The 24,930-nt window shown below is 37.8% G+C and overlaps 2 long non-coding RNA genes across 5 annotated transcripts in view; one reads left to right on the forward strand and one right to left on the reverse strand.

Annotated features, from left to right (window-relative positions):
* LOC111268445 (uncharacterized) overlaps window positions 1-24,930 on the forward strand; it is a 79,886-nt gene that overhangs the window by 26,752 nt on the left and 28,204 nt on the right. The window contains exon 1 of one of the 3 annotated variants that reach the window (XR_002685228.2): window positions 20,704-20,839. The exons of the other annotated variants lie outside the window; for them this stretch is intronic. This is a non-coding gene — a long non-coding RNA (uncharacterized LOC111268445). Of the gene's footprint in view, window positions 1-20,703; window positions 20,840-24,930 lie in introns of those variants that run through there. 3 annotated transcript variants of the gene reach the window in all.
* Window positions 5,609-11,950, reverse strand: LOC111268444 (uncharacterized). Of its 2 annotated transcripts, XR_002685226.2 has the most exons (3): window positions 10,996-11,950; window positions 9,790-9,847; window positions 5,609-7,419 (listed from the first exon to the last, which is right to left on the reverse strand). It is a non-coding gene; the product is annotated as an uncharacterized LOC111268444 (long non-coding RNA). The 2 variants fall into 2 exon arrangements; XR_002685225.2 differs by lacking the exon at window positions 10,996-11,950 and having other exon boundaries at window positions 9,790-10,983.

Genomic DNA, 24,930 nt, shown 5'->3' on the forward strand with positions numbered 1-24,930 from the left:
AGACTCCGATAACATCCTGGAACACCATGAACCATTCCCACCCTGTGATGTACATAAAGTACTCTAAAAGTTCTAAAAAAGACCTTCCATCGAGCGTTGCCGTCCGGAAATCTGCAGTGTGATAAAGCTGTAGACATTATCTAATCAAAGCTGCTACTGAAAGTAATTTAGTCAGTCTTATTTGATTTTCAGAAAAAAGGGTTTCTCAAACCTATTGCTTGCTCCTTTGTATTACAAAAGGCAAATACCAATGTGGCATGCAGAAACGCTTCGTAGTAGCTTATTAGTGCTGTAAGCTGTCTCCATCAGAAATGCAGGAAAAAAGTGGTTTTGAGGTTTTTGCACGCGCGGCCAAAGTTTCTTTATGCAGTAGTCCAAACCTACATTACTTGTGAGGAAATCCTAATTATGAACTTGTGCTCTAACAGTTCACATAACGCGGCCAAAAGAGTCCACTGGCTTGGTCTTACCGGATCTATTGTTCTTGAGCTGTATGCACTTACAGATCAAGCCTACGAACCACCGTCGTGTCTATTCCTAATAAGCCACATTTTTTTTTGAAACCGGCGTACAGCAAAAAGATTCCTTTGGACTGGTCCTCTTGTTCCTTGTCATTAAAAACTTGAGCTGTCTCTGTAGTCACTGCTAAATCCGCAATACGTGGATAGCACTTTGGGCGGGAATTTTGACGTAATGTTACGAAACATATCTGCGAACCTCATCTTACGGGCGATATAGGAATCGAATTTGACCTTAAAAAATGAAGTGATTACATGCAGGTTCCTCTTGCATGAAGCATATTAAACTATGATCTAGCGGGTTAGATTACGTCTACCAAGTTTCCCGGTCAACGCCGTTGAAGAGATAAGCATATTTGGGGTGTTTCTGATAAAGGAGAGTTTTTAATCAGTATTGAACCCATGCGTGAGGTAAGTCGATGTTATGGTTAAACGCCTACAATTTTTGGAATCTTATAGGAGCCTATTTTCTTTTGGTTTACAGTGTCAGTCACGAAGATCCAAAAATTAATGCTGCTCTGAACAGAAACATTTCGAAGTTTTATGTTTACTCTTTAACAAAAGTGTCGACTAACCTTTTCAATAAATACTTATGTGATATTGAGAATAAACATGTGACATTGCTAGCTGTACAAAGCTAAGGAGTGGGAGCATGAATAAAAATGGTTTTCTTTTCGTCAATTGGAACGCTTTTAGACAATAACGCTGCGCATGTTTATGTTGATCCACGTTTGACTGACGTTTGATAATTTCTCGCTTCTGTCAGTGTGGTGAGAAAGTCGACCCTAATGACAGGTAAGGGATCTATTGTTATAAAAGCGCAGCAAGGAATTTTAGACCACACCTTTTATAGAGCCCTTAAATCACTTAGATTCTCCCGTAAGCGAACCGCCTTAAAGGTGATGGACGTAGATCAAAAAACCTGACTCTCATTGTTTGCCACAAAAGAAAGACTGTGTTGGTGTGCTATCTCGGTAGATACTCTAAGCTTCACTAGCATGTCGACCACGGTGCTGTTGTACTAAACCATGCGGACACCTTAGCAGAACAAGACAAGCTCCGCAAATGTTCTACTTTCTAGGATATATACCTTTTCTATCCGCTGGCTATCGAGACTTTGAAGGGAACAGGGCGAAAAAACGTAAATGTTCTGCATGGAGCCTACGGTAGATTTGAAAGAGCCACTGGTGCTTAAGGGCTGCATCATTCATGCTGCAGTGGCTGTTAATGTACACACGTGCATAAAGGTAATAGTGACGCCGTCCTGGGCACGATATTATGTAAAGTAGAGCAGATTTTTTGCCTTAAGAAGGAGATTGCAGTTGTTCGCTCTAATATATACGTCCAGAACTAATAAACGTAATATTTTATAATACTAAAATAAATAATACAATGACAAAAGTGTAGAAGAAAAGTTAACACATGTTGATAATATAAGTGCTGTAGCGTATCGTTTATTCTACCAAGTTAAGGATATCATGCGAAGCAAATAGATATAATATTGAATTAGCAGAATAGATTCTTCATTTAAAATTATGGCGATTTTATTCGCATCATTTGTATATATAAGGCAATACACTGTAGCATACAAGGACATGCTTAGTGACTTACGTAACACTTGCTGGACCTTTAGAAATCCATTCATATATAAGTAATAAGATAACTAGAAGTTCAGGATCAGCCGAAACATGAAACCTGAAGACACAACCAAATCGAAAGGCGATCATCCTTAGTAAACTAATAGAAATCTTTTCTTTAACCTCCAGACAAACAAAACCCTTTTTAGTTAACAATAATAAATGATCCTTCAACTCAGAATAGCCGTTTGTGTACCCGACAGAGTATAGTTGGGATCTGGCGTCATTTCGTTTAATATTGCGGTTTTGGTGGATACCTCGCCGTTTCAGAATAGTGCCGTCATGGTATGCAACCTCAGGGAATGCATGGAGAACACTCTACAATTAATGGTCGCGTTCCCGCTTGAAATTGTCGGTATGCGAGCACGTCAAGCATACCATAGTAATGCCTCCACAATGAACCGAAAATCTCTTTAAAGTAGAACCTTTCTGCTTTGCTTTGTTTGAATGGTTTTCTTTTTTGGTAAACGAGCTCTAAGCGTACTTTAATTGCACAAGCTTGTATCAGATTCATACGGAAACGCAAACGTATCGCAATCTTGGTAAGCGTACGATGTAATAGCCAAGTTTACTACCGACATTCAAAGCTTCCTATCAGTCCAAACCCTAAGAATCCGGTTTTTGCCGCAAAAATGCTGATTCATTAATTATTTTCTCATTTAACCTTGTTTGTTTATTGCTACGGTAAACAATTAGTAAACAAAAAAGGCCGTATTACCGCACAGTTAAAGTCAAAGATGAGAGAAGTACAGAGTTGAATGTGTTTTCCAAATTTCGGAACTGCATATTTATTTTATAATTAGTGATTACCAAAAGGCTGTGCGATGACCCATTAAATATTATATATACACTGTTACTTCTTAAACCGAGTTTTACAAACTCATAAAGATTTCTTTTTTTATCTACGACGAATATAATCTTGCGTACCTCACTATAACTGCAGAGACAATTACAGCTGTAGCATCCTGTTCCTCATTATTTAACGGTAAGCCATAAGGACACATAACAAAAGCAGATGTCATCAAACTGTTAGTAAAATACACATGTTGAGAATATCAACGAGAAACAGAGCCATTTCTGGTAGTACGGAAAGGCTATACTGTGACTACGAACCAGCAAGCATCGATGGTGGCCTGTGACACGGTATAATACGGCTTTAATGTTGCGTTTTGTTATAGACGAGAAGATAAGCCATTAAGGACGAAAAATAGAGAAAAATATAACATTACCTAGCGTCGTACCTGATGGTGGAACGTCACCCTAATAGCCACCCATGTCTTTTCCTGTAGCCAAGTTGCAATCTTCTATTAGAAGTAGATTTTTACTTATGATAAAATAATATATACGTGTGTCTAGGAACAATTATCAAGGTCTATTATTTTACTGTAAACATTTCGTATGCGTTTTTCGATATATTATGATCATTGTTATACATTTTGGAGATAACACTTAGCTATTGAAGACGTAATTCTAGATCTTGTTCATAAATTGTATACATGAGAGACCAGAGGCATGAATCCTAGGCAGGCCAGAAAGCCAGTGTTTTAGCTAAGTAAAGAGTCGCCAACTAACGAGTTTGCGTGGGATTGAAAATGATATTATTAATTTCTAACAGCATGCGCCTAAACTGTTACTTTTAATACCCTCTAACTAAAGATTTCTATGTAAACGACAAACCATTCCCTAAAAAAGGAGCGTATAACAGTGGACTACAGGCTCGACGGTTAACAAATTCAGTCAGATCCTTTTAAATGGACCCTGCATAATTGTGGAGAGGCCCCGACATTGTACTGAATCGCTTGAATGCATTAAGAAAAGTCGGCAGGAAGAATCAGAAGGAAAGGCCTCATATGAATTTAGTAAAACATAACCCGATCATTCCTCGCACGAGAGAAATCGTTCTGAGGTAAAATCGGTTCTAGGGATTAAAATATTAAAGTTTTTTGACAATCTTCGGCGCAAGAAGAAATAGATAAGCTACGAACAACTCTCCACATGGGCGTCTAAAAACATTTAGTAGTATTTGTAGGGATACTATAATTTATAAAAACGTAACAAAATGGTTATCGGAGAGTGCAACTCGATTGAAGTCGTTAAACTGAATATTACAGCAAAGAAGTCTTGGCAGACAAAAATGGCACATAATGATATTATTTCATGCTGACGCTATACATCGTGCGGCTTTTGTGAGCTATAAAGTTCTAACGAACCATCATGCAAAGTTGCTGTGCTTACAGCCGCTATGTAGGGCTTTTCCGAGAGTTAAGAACATTTAAATAAACTAGCTAGAATAGATAACATTTTGACCAATCCAATACATAGGTATATAGTGAAATATGTGAATATAACAAAAAGCAATTATAGAAGAACCCTAGTATGATACAACAAGGATACAATAAGAATAGTTAGGCCTTGCAAATAAAGGCTACCACCATGACAAGATGATCATACAATAATGCTTTATAATGCTATTCGTTAGCAAGTAATTTCAATGCTTGCGGTTGAGTTCAAGTTACGGTCCATCGGAAGCTAGCTAGCAGCCTAATCTATTAATTGCCTACCAGTACACGGCTTAAAATCTATACTGATTTGGAAGTGAACGAAGTTTTTGCCTTCTAATGTGCTAAATATCAGCTTAATACCAGTAGGAGAAAACGTGTCGGGATTGAAGTGAATTTACTTTGAAGAAAAGCAAGAAGGTATATGCGGGCTCAAACACAATGTTCCCTTACCAATCAAACTTCCCTTGTAGCTAACAAGTTTGTACCAATTGATTCAGCAAAGCTCAATGGCTTCTATAACATGTAAGTGAATCTCTATTCCAATCGCTTACTGATGCCGTACATGGCAGTCACTAACTACTCACACGAGTATAGTTAACGTGTTTGTACAAAAACAATTATATTGCACTTGTCCATCTTCTCACGACTACAATCAAGCATCATTCTTGTAAGAGGTAATTAGAATAGCTTGCTGCGAATCCGACCTATCTAGAGGAATAGAGAGCTGCCTAAAATCGATAAAGAGCGTTCCCCACCACAATGACCTCAGCTTATTGGCGATGATTGGTGAATCAGATCGATTAACACCAACGTGATCATAGAGCTATTTAAGATAAAGAGAAGGTTATTAACTATTATGGTATTGCAAACACTTAAAAACATGTTTTTATGTTTAAAATGATTTCCGAAATGAAATTAACTCTTAAGAGATCCGATGCAATGCGAAATAATTCTCGGTGTTTTTAATAGGTCTTTAAGATGTACCATAGACACAAGAAAACGCTGTTGTGCATCGGCTAAAAGAGATGACACTCTGATTTGTAGTTGACAATAGATTTGATTTTAGTCGATATTTTACTCCACAGTGCAACTTCTACCTTTCTGTACTAAAATTAATTATTAGTTTGAGGCTAGTAAATGCATTAGATACTATAAATTGAACACACCTAAATTAACAGACAATGACTACAAAAACATAAAACTACATATTTTATTGTGCTTTTTACGAACAACACGAAACCCCAAGTAAGCGCTAAAGTAATATGAATTGGATCTATCTAAAAATAGGACCATATGAACATCGTTTTCGTGGAAAAGCGTTGATCGCTAGATCAACGAGTGCTACAGTTCCCTATAGATCAAATTAGGCTTGACAGTCTTTTTCTACAAGATGCGAAAAAGAACCGTCGCGTGAAATGTCGCTTTCAGCAAAAAAACAACGAATCAAGGATAAAAATAGTAGAAGTGAATATTCAGAACAAAAATAAATAATAGCGTACAAGATAAGGCTATCCTTGCACGAAAAAACGCCTGTCATATAGATGTGTACTTCTACTGAAGTATTACTACAACCGTAAGGCCATTATTATTTGTAACAGCTTTCAAGCTCTGAAATTTCAAATAAGTGAAAGATGACAAAGTGATCATGCAGAAGTATTATGGAAAATAACTTTTTATGTTTTTCATCTGTATCAGTTCCCGATAACAATGACTATTAAATCAAAAGATAAAATGAGAGAGAGAATACTGTAGACTTAAAATATTTGACAGTAAATAAGCTTTTCCTCGAGATGTCATTATTTTAATAACGAAGATTATAAGAAAAGCCATAACTGTGTTACACAACAAATCTTGTTTATAACTAAATTTTTCAATAAGCATATGAACGTCTAATAGTGTTTAGAATTTCTCAAACACTCAAAGACATATTAGAAGTTTAGCGCCATAATAATAAGCCATGTACTGCCCCTTTTTGTGAATTCTCACATATTTACAAATTGTTTTTAAAACGTATGACTCTGAAAATTTCTCAATACGCCAGGATCTAAGTGCCATTATCGATTTATTGTCTTCACAGTTATACCGTTGAGTCACTACAATATATTCTGAAAATCAGACGCACGGACCATTTTGGGATGTAACTATTCAAATCTTCAACCGTTAAGAAATTTATTCGCAGAGAATCCAACTTGAAAATAAAGATCAATACAATGCCAACATATTTCACGAAAGAGGAGGCAACTGATAGTTAGGAAGTTATAAGCTATGCATAGCAAGATTAAATATCATCAATGACATTTACAATCATGCATTAAGCTAGCGATCATTTTAATTTCAATTAATTTTACTCAGGTTTTTTTCATCTTATGATCGCTATTTTGTTTGTTCTACCTTTTAAGTTTCTTATATCTCTTAAGAATGGTAAAGCGTTAACATGAACCTCTTTTGATTTTCTAAAAATGAGCAGCATTGGGCTCTTTTTCCTTTACAAGCTGCACGGCATGATACCAACAATAACATGTTAGGTTCGTTGTAAGAATGTCCTTGTTTCACTCTCACTTCTTTGTTGGGTGTGTGCTAATTTGAGCAGGGCGAATGACAGCCGTTGATTGAGCCCCCCGACCTTCATCTAGGTCGCTTCTGACAGCATCGCTTAGATGAACAATATTCGGATGGCCACAGACGCAGAACTGGGTTTTTGGTGCTGTCGTATGACTCGTTCGAGCTTCTCGCGTGGTTTCCCGTTGTTGTCCATTTTAAGTGCCATCTGCCTCTGCCTCGGCTGCTTTATGCATTTGCGACTAAGTGAGCGGGCACGTCTCTCTCATCAACGACCATTGCGCCGCTGTTAATGATGATCTCTGCTGTGGGACCTGGACATCGCACACAATGTTGGGTCGGTTTGGTGAAGTCTAGTCGTCGCTGCATTATCGCATCTGGCTTCCTCGTGTTAAGTGAATACCAGCAGAGGCGGATAAATGACTAAAGTAGGAGGAATATGTTTGGGATGTTAGGAAAATACTTACCTAGGGCTTCCGGTAATCTGAGAGTGGAAGAGCAAAAACAAATTAATTCTGTGAACTCGACAAACCGTCGTTGTAGCAAGCGCAGATGTATTGTATGAAGTGTCTACGTCATCGCGACTTAATTACTCCTGCCCCCCATCCGCCGTCCTTTTTGTACTGACAGAGTCAACTGAACCAGGCCGTCTTAATAGTTCGGTCTAAAGTGATGGCGTAAAGCCAGCTACCACGTATCCTGGTACTCGTTAACGTGTCAAACGATTCTCATTGCTATGTTCTGGCTTATTGGACCCATCGCTGTAGTATCAAAAGTGACCACAGGATTACAGCAAGTTATAAAAGTTATAAGTCAGATGTTGTAACATTAAAATGGTGCATTGCAAATTTTTAATTGCATATAGTGCGTTGAATAAAAGGGGCGGCTGATAAAGACAATAATAGGGCTAAGGTATTTTCTTCATGCTTGCTTTATTTTATGAATTAAAATGACGAGCCAAAAGTGATAAAATCGTATCATTCGCCGTATTATCCATTTCTCGTCTAATACACAATGACTTTAAACCTGAACAATAGACCAATTATAACTGTACTTAGGCAAGCAAATAATGCTGCCGTAGGGACAACACTCGCGGTTCAATACGAGTTGCAAACTGGCCGCTACAGCACTACCTTAGACATGCGAATTGACCCAGCGTTAACCGGTTATGGGGCTGCCCGTACCTTTCTGGACCAACTACAATCAAAAAAGGTCGCTGGACTGAACCCTAATTCGCAATAAGTACTTAAAAACCGCGTCTGGCATGGTTTTTTTTGCGGGACAAATGCTTGGACAAATACAGTATGGCCAGCTATCAACAAGTTAGAACGACGTCTTTCGGAGTGTCATATTTAATAGAAAGGGCAACCTGCTTGATCTATCTTCATAGAAAAGCAGATGCAACAAGCTTCTGGCTCACCTGTTACATGCTGGCTAATGAGACTTTGAAGTTAATTCATGTATTCCAGCTGAACGGCATATGTTTTGCGTTTACACGTTACAAGTTCTATCTTTATGACATACGACATGCTGCTTCAGGAAGTACATTGTACTTATCGTAAGCCGAAACGAGGTTTTTCGCTAAAATTTGATGTTTTTAGTCGGCATTTTGCACGGTTTTTGGAAACGAAATTCTAGTGAAATTTGCAAAATGGAAAGTCTTACAGATTATGCTGCATTTGACCAAAGCGAGAGTATAGGAAAGCTCGCTGATTAAGGATGCTGGAGTGGCCCAGCTAAAACTTTCCGCCCAATCAACTGGCATCACACTTGATAATAACCTGCCACTCCGTGTTTAGAATTTGGCAGAACGGAGAGAAACGTTGCTGTGCGCCGATTTTGTGATTTTTCAAAAAAGCCTGTGTTATCTATACCAAGCTTCTGCCAGGCTGTCATGTTATATGGAAAAGGTTAGATTCATCATCAACATGGACGGAACAGAGAACATGAAGTTCTGCCGTAAAGGCCTTTGCGCTGCTTTCTAGATGTTTTAATTACGTGAATAGCTTCAAGTACATGGGAGTCATTTTACCCGCAAACAAACAAACCTTCGTAGACTGCGGCGAACTATGGTCGCGACTGTGGAAATACGTACGCCCTAACGATTTTCTTGCGCATGGCGCTGGCCTGGTTCAAAATAAAGTGGCCCAGTCGCTTCATACGAAATCACGGTTGTCTAGGAACATCTCTCATCGAAACAGCTCGAAAGATTTGATTGAGTCAAACTTCCGTTTTTAAGGCGCACCATGGGCCTACATTGTCCACTTTAGAATCGATACGCGTACCTTCAAAGTGATACACCACTATGTGTAAAGAATCCGAGATGCAGATTCAACTCCTCATTATTCTTGCCTATTTGAGGTTTATCAACGTATGGAAAAAAAAGGAAAAAAAATAATGCGAGGTCCATAACTAACGAAGCTTGAAAAGAGCCGCATAGAATGAACCGGCATTTAGTTATACGGTTTGCAGTACATGGGTTTTATCATATACTACGTGGAACGGTGGGTTTTCAATTATCAGAGGCTACGTGTATCTGCATAATATGTGTTGCGATACGCCCAGGATATTATGTATCGTCATGCACTTCAGTAGAACCGCTGCAAGGTCTCTTTGACCGGAAACGCCTATATCTAATTCTAACTTCATGCGTTCGTACGATACAGTTGTATTCCTCTCAACACAAATAAACCAAAGTCTTTTATTTAGCAAGCAATTTAGCTAATATTTGCGGAGTTTTACCAGAAAATAATTTTTACTGAAGAATACTAAATTACAGCCATTTAGCCTTACTTGTTAGAGCCATCACTTGCGTGCTGTACACTGCGCGGCAATTCGGCTCAGTTGTCGTCTCAGCAGGCCAGGCAAACGAGTTATGAAATGAAAAAAAAATAGAATTTAGGCGTAACGCTCACTGAAAGAATAAAGTAGGAATAGATAAATGCGTAGTAAATTCTAAACTTAAACAATGCCGATTCATTTTGAGGTTGGAATTCACATACGTTCATAGCGTACAACGAAAATTCGTATTATTAGAAATGCCGAACTTATTTATTGAAGTGCTTAAAGCGTCTTTTTTCTTGGATAGGGTTCGTAACGCAATATTTAGTTTTTATATAGTTTCACCGGTTTACTATTTTATATGTTTAATAAGATTACTGCATTGGCGGTGAGTAACTGAGAACTTCAATAATTCGGTGGGCTCGAGTATTAAACTAGGACTTATTCGCTAATCAAGCTTTGAACCAAATCCAGGTTGTAAGTTAAGATTCTTAACATCGAGTACATGCAGCCAGAGGCGAAAGTGTTAGCATAGAACCTAGTTTACTACTTTGACTTGCGTTTATATCGTTGGCGTCACAGAGAGATCGTCTGTAATGGTGTCGACATTTGTTTAGATCTCATGGAAACAAGTGGCTTATGTTAATATATAGAAGTATGCTTATTTACACGAAAGTTACACAAAAATTGCACAAACCAAATCCTTAACCCCTCTTCTACCCATTGTTGTTTTTCTTTTGAGCCCAAAACACGCTGTTATCGGGGAAATTTTGCAAAATGCCGTCGAAGGGAATGCACAGCAGTATTCGGCTCTTTATTCTCCTCCAAGAACTTTTCCCGTTTTCTCTCTAGACAATATCACAGGAAATGCCACCGTCTGGATTCGAGGAAGTTCGTTTGTATGTGGCGAGAATAGCAAAAAATGGCTTGTTTTCTTCTTTATTTTCAACAAAGATACGCATTTTCAACATTAAGCATATTAAAGCGAAGTGGAGTGCTATGCGTAGTTCCTTAGGGCAAAGTCCGCGAAGTTCTTCAATTTCTGAAGCAGTTTCATGCAAATACGACGAGACAATGGTATTTTCCATTCTCTTCATTCAGTCAACAGCACAATTACTTTTAAAATAATTTTAGTTTAGTAATGATATGATATTACCTCTACTAATGTAATAGTATTATTCTTCTCTAAAGTAAAAAAAAATCGGTAATGCTACTTACAGTGGGCGTCTTGCTAGACTATTTAAAATTGCAACAGTACGGTGTAGCAATTTAATAATACACTGTAGATAGTCAGCCAGTCGGGGGCATCAAACCGCTTCGGCATTCTCACTAGGGCGCTCTAACGTTCTTTAGAGCAGCTGAAATAAAATCCGTCTGTTTACAGTAAGGTTCTTTGAACGACAGCATTGCACGTTAATCTTGATTATCAGAGCAGTGCTACACAGTTATCGCCCTAATCTATTGTGAATATGAACTATACTGTGTCTCGAAAGAAAACTACATGATACCATATCACAACAGATAAATATATATACCATTGGATAACTCGTATAATTTTGAAAGAAAGAATGTTTCTATTACAGCAAACTTTGCCCTTCCTCTAAAATGTATTTGACGACCCTTGCGTCAGCAAAGCGGCATAGCCTTGGAAGTTTGTGACGAAATCCATTGGCGCCTATGTTCACGTTTTCCAGTGCTATCTGCTCTGCTAGACTAGATCGACCGAAAGTGAACCATCAACCAAAGGCTGTTGTAGTGTGTATTCTCTACTGAACATGTCATGTGTCGTTTACGTCTCAATTCTCTCTTACAGCCTATGACCTAAAAGAAGACTACCCACAGTATACCTGTTATATTAGTTCTATAACTATGCTTTTCGCTGCATTTACGTAAAGTAAGAACTTTTTTTCTGCTGGAAAACATTACGTGGTTTGGTTCAATTTAGTTTGTAGATATTAACGATACTTTTCAAAAATACTTGCAGGTTAAATATCTGATAAAGATTTAGTAATAATAATTAAAAATACATCTAGTTCATCTTTGTACGCTCTCAATCACATGCATATTAGCTTGTAACCTGTATATTTTTTGATGAGGATGTATACTCGTATATAGAAAGTGGTGACAGATATCTACAGTTAGCTAGACGATTTAGTTAATTACCACCCGTCCATGTGTATCAACGGTCCGACAATGTGTCTTCAAAAAAAATAAAAAAGTATAATAACATTCTATAGGAAACTTACTCAACTCGTTCCTAAGTGTAGAGAATTAAAGAGCATTTAAAATAACATGCGACCCTACCCGGCGTACTCTGGCTCAGACTTGGTCGTCCATCGTCTTCCTACACACTTTTACAAGACCAACGGAACTTTTAAACAGACAAGCACGTGTAGCCGGGGAATTAGACCTATTTATTGAAGATGATTTTCAAGTATATATACAAATATGTATGTCAAAAGGTTTGCGTTACTTCCTAGCTATACGGTCCAACAAGACTAAATTTGTAAAGTACATAAACTTTAGTGAATATATCTTGTTGCGAGCAAATCTTAATATGAAGGAAAGAAAGAAGCCATTGGCACACAACATTAGTTGTAAATTAGATTCATGCATTTTAATTTGAGGTAGTCCGAATGTTTGACTCTTTATTCTTCGTTTAAAATATTTTTACGCATGCTTGAGTTGCTTTGATTGAATTGAATAAATAACATCCGCCTCAAAGTATATCTTTTATATACATAAGTATCTATTTTCTAAGTCGACGCGCTAAGTTTGAAGAGTAAAAGGAGCCAAATGTATATTTTTTATATTAATAGCTTGGGCTGGCCAAAGTTAAACAACTTGACAACAGAGCTAAAAACGGAACGGATTTGTTTGCTTCTATATAAGTCTACTGACCAGTCGTTGATTCTCTCATAACAGTCATTTTTCGAGTTTATTCTACTTTCATAGTAGGTAAGCCTGGTTATTCGATCGCTTACCATAACTTGAAGGCGCGGTGTATCAAGATTTTGAATGAACAATATATGATCAAATAACAAGTACCCCTGTTTCAAGAAAATAATTATCTAAGCCAAAACAATGATGACTTTGAAATTCATTTGAGATCTTGTTTAGAAATTTTTCTGCTTGCGCTAACTTACAACATTGGCCGACTTCTGAGAGTCCAGCGGTGGCAGTAACTCTGCAAATTCATCTTAATTAACCGCGTATTTCGATTCCGGTTGCTGTTAGAGGTGCGGTTGCCCATCAGGGATTTCACCAAAATGTCATTTATTCATGTTTCCTTTCTTCTCACCAAGACAGATGGCGCGCAAACACTTTCTAACTATAACATTCTCTAACGCAAACACTACGCCATATACCGTATACCGCGTGCACCGGAACGTGTATTCATTGTACTTAGCTGTCATCGATTAAATTACAAATTATATCAGCAGCATAGAGAGAGATCACAATGAAGAGGTCAGCAAGATATGGAAAGAACCTATAGATCAGCTACGTGAACAATAGATGCTACATATTTGATAGTCTTCGAATACAAGTGCTTTGTACACATGTATCTAATAAAAAATATCTCATAGCAAGATAATAAGTAGCAATACATTTTATCTAAAGACAAAATATCTAAAGATGATCCTTAGTGCAATACTTCAATAACGGTTTCGCTAAATGTTGGTGATTATTTCATTGATGAGATGGTATATTTGTAGTATTGTCGAATTATAGGAACACTGAATTGGGCTAACAGCCTCTGTTAGTAAACGATGTTTTCTAAAAGCGTTTAAGAAAGCAACTGTGGATTTTTTTGTCAGTGACATGTATCATGACAAAGGGAAACAATCACATTACGAACGTTTTTAAAAGTCTACAGCTGCTAATTTCTCCGCTCGTCAAACAGTCGACCCTATTCAGCTAATCATAGACCGTTTAATTGTGAGATTAGCACGCGTCTGAAGCACCGAAATCTGATTTATGTCAAGTGGAGCGAAGGCTGTTCCAAAGCCTACCGGTGAATCGGCTGACTAATTAAAGATTAATTTTGTAAAATTAAAAAAACTGTTACCAGTCGTTTTGAGCCGAACATTGGTTCACAAAGGGAAACACTTAGATAAATTAACCCACTTTTACTGTACACGATTTAGAGTCGATCGCTTTACAAATTGAAGAAACGCGTTAACACTATATTATGTATACATCCATGGTATATTACGAAGGCTAACGAGCCATTAGGTCTCTGTAGTCTAGTTGGAGAATATGCTGCGTCAACAAGTCCTATGGAGTTGCAAGCAGCTACAGCGGTCAAATCATTTTCGCGAGCATAAAAACACCAATAAAATGCTTTTCTCTAGAAAAGGAAATGTGCCTTCACCTACCAGTTGAATAGCATGTTTATAATATAGTCACAGATGCTTATCTGTTTCGCATTCCTTTTCGAACACATTATGGAATCGCCTGTTTTCTATCATAAATGCAAGAAAAGTTACGGCCCACCTGATTGCTACAAGAACAAAACAACAAAGCGGCGCACAGTTACTACAGTGATTACTATTACCAAGGTGTACTGTCATAAGTAGGTCCGAACTGGCAGAAAGCTCTTCCGTGCATGTGCTAGCAAATGGAATAGTATAACGATATATTTTGGTTTATCTACGTGTTTAAGTTCTTCCACTAAGATCCACAAAGCAATTCCTTGTTGGAAAACAAATTCGCTTTATTAATAGTTTGTTTGTAGCAGCTATGCGCCAATTCAAACGAGTACATGATACAAATACTTCTAAAGCTGGTTCAACGCTCAGTTTCTAAGAGCATAAACATAAATAGAGTTAAATGTAAGTGTCTTAGACGACAAAGTTGTTGTAGAGGATTAGCTTTCGAATTATGTTGTGTTAAATGCGTTGCTCTATTAATTCTTTCGTTACTCTTTTCATATACCGAAGTGAACCGATGCATTGTGAGACGGCTCGCATCAACTTTCTGAACGCTTAGATGATCCGTAAAGGCGTAATATGCGCTAGGGTTAATTCTTTTATGCCAGTGCTTTAGGATGTCGGGTTCTTAGGGCTGCACATAAAATCGTGATAAAATCATTTTGCATTTTCTTGCACTGCAAGATTTTTATTCTATTATAGAAGGGCTCTTTTGATGAGCTGGTTTTAAAGAAAAGAACACTCTATTACATTACGAATGCGTACATAATAGGACAGAATACATTTTTTAAGTTTTCTGAGTCTGAAGCTTTTACTTATAATCTAAACTGGAACTGTTTCTGTACTAATAATAGTGCCTATGACGAGTTATTTCAAGGCGTTCATCTATTTCTAAAATTGGCTTTGTGTATTGCACCCATTTCTTAAAGTCATTCCCGTTTCTGAGCGTAGATGTGGTCGGAGCGCACATCCATTTTTAATGGATAAAATCATAATTGACTCTTTTTAATGAACGCTTCTTACAATAAACAGCACATCACTAAACTAGAGCACACATAGACATATGCATGTTTGTTCTATCTAATGTCCCTGGTAGCTATTTTTATCTCTATAAACTATCAGAAAATCTGCTTCACTATTTAAAAATAGTTTTCCCGTGTAACTCTGACCTAATTCCCTTTGCTATTTTAAACTTTGTGTTCATTGAGAAATTTAAGTAAATTTATTCTTCGAGCCTTCATAGAATACTCGAAGGGCCAACCTGAGGCCTTTGAGGCGTTTGGATGGATTGTAGTAGTTGAAAGGGTGGACGACCTTTTTCTTTCTCTCTCGGCAGATCCGTTAGTCATCTGTTCATGTGCTGCTGTCTAATCTAATCTAATCTAATCCATTGTTCCCCATTCAAGCCCCGCTCCAATTTCACTCTCCCCATTAGTTTCACCGTGATCTTCTGTTTACCTCCTATCCTCTTTCATTCTTTAGGCACGCTAGCTATTCTCTCCACTTCAGGCGGCCTCGACGTACTACATGCGTTGGTTAAAGCTTTCAGTATAAACCGACACGCACACAAATGAAAGGTGAAGGAGCTGCAGGGCCAATGCTCAGAGATTTGGTAGCGGCTCAGTCAAGGAAACGAACTCTTCTTTGTTCTCTACTATCTCTTTACCCTCCTTTTCCTCGTCATCGGCTTGTCGTAAGCCTTTGCCTCAGGGCTTCGAGTGGAGCGCGGAACTAAAGCCGAGAACTCTTAATTATTTCTAGCAGACAGAACCGTTACCGACGCCGGCAGGTCCGTTTCTCTGTTGTACTGCAGTAGAATACAGAGCGAGCGCGAAGAAAGTGAGTGGAGCATGAAGACGACTGCATGTCTAAAAAAGTAGACCGTAGAGGCTTACATAGGAGGGCATAGGCCACCGACCATAACTTTCCCTTCTTCATTTTCGACCATTGTACTATTGCTAGCATTAGCGCCACGGCCAATACCAGCACAAACTTCGGTTTTCAAGAGGGGTTCCCCAGCAGCAGGAACCGGCTTGCCAGGGGTATCAAACATATTGATAGCCAGGCGCCGCGGGCTCTCGAGTTCCTCAATTTTTGCCGACCCTCGTCGCCTCCCTATCCACTGACTTTTCTTGATTACCTTCTGTGTGTGACCTTAGTCTAGATAGCAAAGCGGCGCGACTCTCAAGGAATACTTGCTTTGACTTTAGTCTCTTCATTTTATGAACCAGCATGCGTCTGCTATATACCCAATGTTCAAGCAGCTTCCATATTTACACTTCTTTGGCTTCTGAACTTAGCTGCTCTTCTGCCGCTGCTACCGCAGCCGGTGCCTCTGAACATCTATTGTCTACCGTCATTTTAATAACTCTCGGAGCCGCGCAGCCCGGAGGCCTTTACACACCAAGGTGGTGTTGTCTTTATAAGTTATCGGTCCAAATGTAACTTGTGCGCTCCTTATAACGTAGTTAATTGCGGAACGAACCCTGTTATTGGCAGGAATGTTAAGTGGGTTGACTAATAGATTAGAAGCGTTGTCATCATAGGTATATGAATTACTTAACTAAATCGTTTTTGCAGGTTAGCTGTTATTTCGTACGTCTATTTATTGTCTCAACTTTTGTACGAAGCATTTTGGTTCATAATCAGTTTACGAAATAGCGCGCTTATCAAATAAGTGATGAAATTAATGCTTTTATATTCCATTAAGAGAACGTTCTATGGTCTTTGACGCACGGGGTTTGCTATTAAATAAGCAAAAATGTTTGCATCGTACATATCATCACATACGATAATTTTACCTGTGTGCAAACTTCGCGCTTCGGCGCGAAGTTCTATATCTTCATCCTTTATTCGCAGTAGGAACGTTAAGACTTAATATTTCCATAGTAAATGCTGGTAAACCTAGTTAACTGCTTGAGCCTATTTTTTCGTCTGAGACCATGTTCGTGAGCAAGAAGTCTACCGTACCAACTAATACTTGTATGAAGTTTATTATACGCGAGTTATTATATTTAGTTTGGCAGTAAATTATTATAAAGTATCGCTTCCTCGGTCTTGAGCACAATCCTCTCTTGGTAAACTAGCATTTTGCTCCTAGCTTTGTTGAATGATTGACGTCTTAGAACGAAATAAGTAGTGGCCTGTAGAACTTTGTTTCTGACATGAATAGCCTTAGTATCCTTAATGCGTTAAGCGAACCTTGTACCATGTAGGCTCACTATTCTATGTTTAGTACACTCTCATCTCATCGATATTATTCATATTATTATCATCAGGATGAACGATTTTAGTTTTATGCTTTTATTTATTTTATTGTACACGCTCGAATATTCCGGTAAGGCTTGCCTTTTGCCTGCTGGAAAACATGAAGCAGCTGTGGGAAATTTCTGAAGATATTGCAAACTATTTACTGTCACCAGCTTCTGCTTTTGCTTGCCATATCTTGAGGGAACCTCTCGAAACGTTTTCATAGCAGAGAATTTGCCAGATATATTACCTCCCTCGGACCAGCCATCCTTCACTCGTTGCAATTAATTTGACTGACTATAACAGGTACAAATAGCAAGACCGCAATATAGAGATGGCATTGACTTTCTACACACTTACAATACAGCCTTGCAAATTCTGCATTGCTCATTTACTGATAGTCCTGTCAGCTAGTTATTGCTAAATGTTTCCTGTGCTGTCTCTAAGAGTGTCGATTTCACACTGAGATGCGATCACCAGATATCATTCGGTGACTGAATATTTTCAAGCGAAACTCAATGATGTATGTCCGTTCATCGATAAGCTACTGCCGCAGTGCCTTTAACACCAATCTTGTATAAGGAAAATACGGCAGTATCTAATCGATTACCCTTAAATTCCTTTATTGTATTTATTCGATAGTACACAGTGCTCTCAGCTATTCAAAGGTGGTGATTACAATCTTCGCATAGAAACTGGCAATGCATTAAATTTATTTTAGAATTACTCAGGTTAACGTCCAGCTCCTCGCATTTGGCGTTAACAACTATTGATGGGTTTTAATCTATGCAATTCGCTTTGAATGGTATACAACACCTAAATTCGAAAAAAGAGTTCCTCAATGCATTGTTATAAACAATTGGAGCATCTTGAACCAAACAAGCTCACAATAAAACCTGCAACCTATTATTCATACATTTTCTTCTTGGAATAAATGTTCAGAGATAATAAAACACGGTCAGTGCTATTACAACTTTCTACGATTTAGAATGTCATGGCGTAGTGGCAAATTAATGTTATCCTTGGCACGCAAATAGCTTATGTGGTCTTTTTCAATTTCTTGCCTACGTGGGATTTGGAGTTTACTTTTTCCTGCACTCCGACCTCATTTGCAACAATAACATCTAAACACAGTCCAGAAATTTAAAAATTGTTCAGTGTTACCAAATATGACGCGTAAGTACCTATAAACAATAAATTATATTATTTTTCATCGTCATGCTATGGTTGCAAGTGTAGTTATCGTTGGAATACCTGGAACAGATAACGCTACACTTTACTCATCTAGAAACGTTGCTCTGTTGGTGGAAGCCCTGAGTGTGGTCCAATATTCTGTAGATGCTATACATCGTATATCTTGATGCAATATATTGCATATACGGACGTAGATTAATTACCAAATTTCACTTTTATCATGAAACCTTTTTTGTCATGATGAAGCTAAGACGGTAGAGGACATTGATGGACCAATCCAATGAAACGAAAGTCCAACCCAACAAATGAATATCGAACGATGTTCTAAATAAGTCTAAACAGTGTGCAAAAAACATAGCTGAAACAAAAGGCTGAGGAAAATGAAGTGTGTGAAATTATGCGGTTTTTCGTGAAAAGATTTCCTTAACTGAGTATGTTTTTGCGGGAAATTTGTCCTAAAAGAAAAGCATATAAGGCAATATAGTTCAGATACAGAAAACAGCTGTGATAATGCTAGTATACTTAAGCTATGGAGAAGTAATGGTTAAAAAAATTACGTACATGAGTAGATTGTCAATTATAATGACATACACGTTATGCAAAAACTAAAAGCCATGAAAAGCTGATAAAACAAATTAATATTTTATTGGATCTACTTAAGCAAACCGCTTACATAGACGAGTGCATCACAATCGTATAATTAGTTTTCGGACTTTATACATGCTGTGGAATTGGTTTCTCCGATGATTCGAATTCAATTAGCCTTCGAATCTGGTAAATATATTTTATTCCGCATTGCTGAAGCCCCTTAAAGCCACATGTTGACGACCATTTTCAATACATTACAGTCTTATCTAGCTAAACAAGTTCACATTGAATACTGGCCAGTGCTGTTGGTGTATTTAAGTAAGTTAATATATTCCGCTGTTAATCATAGCGAGAAATCAAGGTTCAGGTCAAAACGGTTATTAGATCTTTTATTATCAAATATTGAAAAATCTTACCTGCACATATATGATTACCAACCTTAACCCACTAATTAGAATATGAATGCAACCATATTTAAGAAGGGGAAAGTATTGGGCTCTGATAAAGGTGTAATCAAAAAGGTACAATTCTATATCATTGTTTCAATTTCGTAAAAAATATTATTACTTTTTGAAAAATAAAAGTAAAACCATTAGAATTTGTTGCAGATTTTCTAGCTTTTGGATTCTACGGCCTATAGACAAAAAGACTGACTTACTTAAGTTACTAAATCCCAAGAATGAACTTAACTGTATAGGCATGAAATTGCTATACGATTACAACAAGCGTTAGCTTATTTTCCTGTTCGCATGATACGCTTCAGGCAATGCATATGCGTACTAATCTTAATATGCTATTGATCGGCATACGTATATGGATGCTCGATCTTCCATACCCCTATTAAGTAGACTGATTGATGAGGTGCCCCTTGTTGTTTGATCATCATGAAGTTTTATTCTCTCGGGTGTTTGGCAGGTAGCCAAACAAAACAATCGATTAAGCTAAAGCTCATATAAGGAGCGTCGCTTGAACAATCACCGAGTTATTTTGTTATGGTTTAGAGACATCGAAATAGCGGCGTTTAAAGGAGGGTAGTGGCGGAACCTTATATAGACAGAAAGAAGAAATAAACAAGTAATTTTGTGCCTGGCCAGTGCACGCGTCTACGGACGATGATTTTCAAGTGAAGCGCAAATAGCGGTGTGGCTGGCAGGTTGGTATAGTTGTGTGCTCTGTTCGGCCTTCCCTGCTATAGCTGGAACGCGTGGTGGAATTTCAGTGGCTTGGACCGTCCGTCGAATTAAGATTCATGATGCCTCCTTATGTCGGACTCTTCTTCCTAACGTTTCTCGCGGTCAGAGAGATTCACTGCAGCTGACAGCCAGTCGTCCATCCAACTGGTTGCCGATACCTTCCGTTGCAGGAAGATCGCTTTTTGGAAACAGCGACATCGGCATGCCGCCTGCTTACCTTCTCTCAAACTCTTAATGGCCGACTCAGTTGCCCTGAGATACACTAGTAAGCACCTCCGCCTTTCTTCCTTCGTATTATCCGCTTGGCTTAGCATAGCATATGTTCCTGCACGGCGTTTCTTCCTTACTCATCTTCTCGGATATTCGTCGTAAGCCTTCTACGTTCACTCTGTATCCCCTACTGAGGTACGTACATCGTGTCTTACCTACTGTAAGCGAATAAGTAAAGGTGTTTATAAAAGCTGAAGTCGATGAAACATATTAAATTACTTCTTTAAAAAATACTGCTTATTTAGCCATGCGAAATAAATTTTCGTAGAAGGCAGCTAAAAAGCTTGCCTTCCCCATAGTAGGTCACTATGCTGAAGTATGTCCAAAATCTAGCTGGTTCATCTGGCTACGCGCCTTTAACAAAGCTAAACCCCTGAGTCTGAGATTAATACATGTGATTATAGTTTCATCATACGTCGCAGTTTCATGGGAAAAATTAGGTTTAAGAAATTAACATATTACGAGATGAATGGTAAAGCCCGCGCAACTGGAGAAAGTATTTTGAGAATCTTAGAACTGCGTATCGTTAGGCGCAAATACACTGATCTAAGGAATTGTACTATGTTGTGTCTATTGTATCAGAAAAATTGACCCTTAGTGGTAATAGTATGTAACAGGACCTGAAAAGTATTTTTGTATTTTCGGGAAGAAGGGAAAGCCTGAAGTTAAGCTGAATTTAGCTTCGAATACAGGTGGAATAGCAATCTTACAAGTCCAATTATAATGTCTGATTCGCTGTTGTTGTCAATTCAATAGCTTCTGAGAAATTAAAGGCGAGGCAGTAATGTGAATATGGTAATAGATTTTTAAATAACCGTTTGAAAAAACCATGGTTATTGCTTACCAAGTGAGATTATCTATAATAACCGGATAAAGTCTAACTAAAAATGATAGAGGTCAAACTAAAACTCCCTTGTCATTTATTGCCCCTTTGTCTGTAGCAAACTCAATGCTTTCAGTATAGGTGCCACTGAAATTATGTGATGAATTTAAAACCTACATAACCATGCTCGTATCTGCAGGCCGGTACGCGGTTGTTTAATATTTCTCGTGGACAAACCTCTGTATCATAACGTAATAATCTTTGTGGTACGTTTATGTTCTCTTTTACGTTGAAACAGAGTAATAGTTACTCGAAACGGATAAGACGAAATGAGCGCTCAAGCACCTAGTGACAACTCCGCGTTCTTCAAACCAGAAGGGTTTACTGAAAACCAGCACGTTGCTGTTAATGGAATGTTAGGTTAGATAACTGGATTTACCTAACCTAACATTCCACTATCGTAACTGTAGTGATAGCAATTGATGGCTGGAAATAAGCTTACCCAAAAGCTCCGATATATTATTTTATTTGTATATAATAGTATATAATAATAGTATACATTAAAATTTAGTTTTTTATGCAAAATATCATCAATTAATGCAGTTAAGCATACGTTTGGTTAAACTAGGCCTAGAATAGCCACAAATTAGTATATGTATACATATGAGTTCGTCTTGTTTTTAGTGACTCTCGGTCTTTCCGTCCTGTTCACTAAAGTTCTCTGTTCTTTTTGCTTAAACGCTCTCTAAACACTTCGCAGGTGTCTATAGATAGCCCAACTACCATATATGAATATACAAATAGATTGGGTTATAATGTTAGAATGTGAAAAGCTAAAGAAAATCAAGTAGTACGATTATTCGTACCTACCGGTCGTTCATGCAGCTCGGTAAAACCGCAGCCGCTTGCCGGTATCTAACACGTCTGCTTTGGGTGGGGTGCATATATTTGCTGCAAGGTATATCATCTCTGTCCGTTCTGCATTCCGTTACTGACATCTAAATTAAGAAACGACAGACCTTCACGTATATGTATGTGGAACTTTAGCATACAGTTGTATGCACATTTTGCGCAGTTCATACCGCGTACTTCCTGTATTTGCATAGACACATCATTTATAAGTAGATACGCACAGTAGTCTCGAATATATTGATACTACATACAGCCATAAACGCGCGATGACGCGCTCGCATTTTATCCACCAACGACTTTTTTGTTGAATCCCTAAAATTGTGCAGAGCTTCTACTTATCAGCAAGAAGTATGTCACGGTAGTGATGATTACACTCAATAATCGGAGTCAATTCCTGTTGCCTCATGAACTGGCAAATTGACACTGGTCATATTATATTGGTTCCTTTACGATAGCATGAATATTATCTATAAGGTTTTATATTTAAACAAATAAGCCATTGCAGCCAGCATTAACGACTCAATGTATTAGGCCAAAACTACATTCTAGGCCAGTTCCTAAGAATGAAAATGACATAACGATATTTTTCGATTCAAACCTGGCTGGTTCGCTCTTTTATGGCTTCTAAAAGATTCTTGAGGTACACTATAGTTTTGATGTATACAAAATGAGATTTATCGAATAATATACCAATGGCTAAACTCGTAAGAAATTTATATCATATATTTCTCGTCTATACTTCACCAGAATACACAAAGTTTCAAGGAGTGTTACGCTCTAAACAGCATCCAAGTTCCCCTTTTGTTTTCATATACCATGAACACTTATGTGAGGTTAGGTATTCCGTCAGATGGCTAACTCTCAGCACAAAACGAAGTTTGTCTATGCCCGGATTCGAACCTTGACCACGACGATAAGAAATAGTCTACTGACTAATCTCGAATAAAAATTTAAACATGCTTCACGACATATCTGCACATATCTATGCCTTTGATCACCGACTAATAAATTTCAAGGCAGGCTTTCTGCATCTTGTTCGGAAAAACTCTTTCTTCACTATTTAACGTATGTCTCTGTTTTGCAGCTATTTTAGAATGCAGTAGTTTCTTAAATTAATATATAGTAATTCAAGTAGGCAGTAAATATAAGCTGCAGCTTAAGGTCTGTATGCTGTACTATTAGCAAATTCGTAGGCATAGGGTAGACATGCAGTTTTAGGAATCATAAATTGTATAGGTTTTCTTTATTCCAAGATTGTTTATTTAATCTAAATCTTATTCTACAAGATATCCGAATATTGAAACACAATAAAGCTTCGTTCACATTTTTTATTACTACGCATCCGTTGTAAATCAGTTTACTCGTCAAATTCGTACACATGCATTGTCCTTAAGATATGAACCGGTCCTAAATTTCTATCCACATAAAATAAGCTTCGTCTTTGATGAGGAATGATGATGGTTGGTTTTATTAAGACTGTAAAAAGATCATTAGACATCCGAGTAGCCTTATTATCATACATGCGAGCTTGTGCTTGGTCTGTTCCGGTGCGCCGATATAAACGCCCATGCCCAAGTCGGGACAACTTCAGAGACCCGAGAGATTGTAGATGAGAGGTAGAAGACTTTTGGTCTGCACAACGTAGCGGAACGCGGTGCCTTGACCAAGCTTACCGTTGTAGCATACAGTTTTAGCGCCTGCTCTGCTACTGTTCTCTAATGAACAGAGACGTGCACATATAGAGACATGCGCATTCATATACCGACAAATACACTGAGAGATTGTACACACAGTACGAAGTCCATAACATCATGCTTCATTTTAAAAAGACAAAAGGAACACTGTTGTGACCCATAGAGGTCAATGAAATTATATCTCCATTAATGGATTGGCCAGATGCGGCAAGCTGAAAGAAATTCCGCTTGTCTAAGTTGTCGATAGGACTCTGAACATAACGGTTTCGGCCGTGACCTTTTCCTACATAATAATATTTGGCAATAGTGTATTATGCGTATAGAATATATGAAATAATTATGTTTGTATAATAGGTTTTCCCTATCACTCTGCCGTTCGGCCACTAATTATATAAATGTAAAGGGGCTTTACAGTATTTATGTTATTATAATATTGAAAACAGAAGTATCGCTCATGATGCTTAGTAAATACGTGGTTTCAGTCAGCCATGTGCATATTAATTGTATCTATCAGTTAAAATCTGTTTGATTTACAACCTTAAGTCTTACATCTATATACAAACGTCCGCGAATTTCTATGTTGCTTTATAACACGTTTATGTATACTGTCCATACTCGCTGCACAGTATCTACGTTCCAAAGATCGTTAGGATGCGTTCACTATCGTTAGAATACCGATCATCAGTTCTTTTGCACTTTAAGCAATAGTTAGCACATCGCAATACACGCATCTACGTATAGTTATACTAACTGTAACAATAAATATCATTCTTTAATTACCTATTTGTCTTTCATCA

The sequence above is a fragment of the Varroa jacobsoni genome, unplaced genomic scaffold (genome assembly GCF_002532875.2).
Source record: "Varroa jacobsoni isolate VJ856 unplaced genomic scaffold, vjacob_1.0 scaffold_1286, whole genome shotgun sequence".
In the NCBI taxonomy this organism is placed as follows: Eukaryota; Metazoa; Arthropoda; class Arachnida; order Mesostigmata; family Varroidae; genus Varroa; species Varroa jacobsoni.